Source organism: Alosa sapidissima, chromosome 6 (genome assembly GCF_018492685.1).
Source record: "Alosa sapidissima isolate fAloSap1 chromosome 6, fAloSap1.pri, whole genome shotgun sequence".
NCBI classification, from domain to species: Eukaryota; Metazoa; Chordata; class Actinopteri; order Clupeiformes; family Clupeidae; genus Alosa; species Alosa sapidissima.
The window spans coordinates 14,639,859-14,642,350 of NC_055962.1; positions in this window are offsets into that span (position 1 = coordinate 14,639,859).

The window sequence follows — 2,492 nt, forward strand, 5'->3', positions numbered from 1 at the left end:
GCCTATAATCAATGCTGGCTGGCAAGCTGGTAGCCTATGCCTTACATTTAATCTTAGTTTTTTATCACACACTTGCTACAAGTGAGCTCATGCCTTCAGTCCTCCAGTGAATATGGTGTAAATTAAGATTATGTGGATGTGGAATATATTATAAAAATATTATATTTGGTATAATTAAGCCCTATGATTTATTAACATGTTTTTATCTTCAATTACACTACCCTGTACCATCAATAGTATTCTATTTATACGTAAAAATATGCATAGTGCAATTACACTTAAGCTTATACTTCTATATTCTACAGCTCTTTACTGTTCTTAATGTGCATACACTTACTTATAATGTTGACTGTTACTATACTGCACATATCTGTCTATATATCTGTCTACGGTTCATACTGAATATCCATATTTATTCTGTTTTTATAATATTACTGTTAATATACTGCATACTGTATATCTATATTATTTTTGTTAGTCTTATAATGTTACTGCGACTACACTGCACATATCTGTACATGATATTCATACACTGTTCACACTGCATATCCATATCTATCCTGCTCTTTTAAGGCTACTGCTAATACATTGCACATATTTATATTCCTGTAAACCATACCACTTTCTTAACAGTGTACTGTCTACACTGCACTATATGTCTTCTACTGCTTATACTGCACCACCTGTCTATACTGTGTGTCACATTGCACTTTTCTGCTTTTTTGCACTGTTGGTTAGACGCAAACTCCATTTCGTTGTCTCTGTATTTGTACTCTACACAATGACAATAAAGTTGAATCTAATCTAATCTTCATTATTTTAGAAGGAGAGAGAGAAGAATGAGTAATCACAGTCTTGACCATGAAGCAAGGACCATGAAGGGATGGCCATCGAAAAGAAATACCTGTATAGGCAGTTACAGGCTACAGAAAGAAGATACGGAGAGTGATCTCCCAGCATCCTCAACTGGGTATAAATGTTTGTGTACGTGTGTGCATGAGTCCACATGCACATTTCAGGTCCCTGACAGATAGAAAGTGTAGGTGCTTCTCTGACACTCTTCTATTACACCGACATAGGGAGACACTAATAGCATTTACAGCCTAATGACTGCCTTGAATTAACTTGTCCACATGCACATTTCAGGTCCCTGACAGATAGAAAGTGTAGGTGCTTCTCTGACACTCTTCTATTACACCGACATAGGGAGACACTAATAGCATTTACAGCCTAATGACTGCCTTGAATTAACTTGTCCACATGCACATTTCAGGTCCCTGACAGATAGAAAGTGTAGGTGCTTCTCTGACACTGTTCTATTACACCGACATAGGGAGACACTAATAGCATTTACAGCCTAATGACTGCTTTGAATTAACGTGTATACATATGTCATTTAAAGTCCCCCTAAAGAGTATTTGTATTTACCTTAAAATAACGTTTCCAAAATCATTTTGATGGCACAAACTTTTAATAGGGCAAACATCACTCAGAGTAGGTTTTATCGCTTGTAAAATAGCCATATGAAGTTGCTGTTTGGGTAGGAACACTGCACTACATTGGTGCTGCTTTAAATGTTCAGTGAAACAGTTGTGCAGGGCTCTGTGGTGCAGGGCTGGGTTACCCAAAAGCATAGTAGCAACTATAGTGTCTTTCGTAGTTACAGGAATGTAGTTATAGGAACAGTCCACTTCTAAATCAGTTCTACTAACTACTCTCCCCCAAAACCGTTTTTTTCATTTGCATTCGCACTGGCCCAGTGGCCATAGGAACTGATAGGAGGGCGTAAGGAGTGACGCGCCGTCACTTGCACTCGCCTTACGAAATGCGAGTAAATTAACTAACTAGCCTATATTTACAAATGATTTCCCTTCCCATAAGCGACATAAAGGCACTTTGTGATTATCTGAAGCCAACTGGAAATGTAGCTTACGTTATAACGGGTATTGAGAGTTTGACTAATAATGTGGACGAGGAACATGAACAGTGCCTATAGTTTAGCGAACCGATTTGTAGCCTATCTTTAAGATACATTTATAACGAAACTCAATATCCAACATGACAGTAGCCAAGGCTATTTCAATGTTTTCAAGCAGGCCTAGCTTCAGATAGTTAGCTATAGACAACCCCAAGTAGGCCTAGGCTAGCTTATATTGGTCACAGACGCGGTAAAATAGGCTACAAGTTTGACGTGCTGCGTGGCGCTCAATAAAACCTTACAACGAAAGAGTCAGGGCTAATTGTATTTCACCAGATACTTATTCCATCTTCTCCCCTATACAGTGTAAAATATAGGCTATCTATTTCGCACTGACGACTTAAATTCTCCCTTTTTCATACATGTTTAGACAGTGATTCACGAAGATTCTAATAGACATTCACCTGGAAATTAACAGCTGATCGGAACGTGATTATTACGTCATCCGGAACTTTTTCGCAAGCCAGAACTTATTGTTCATGACAGCCCTAATACTCCGTCGTACTCGTCGACC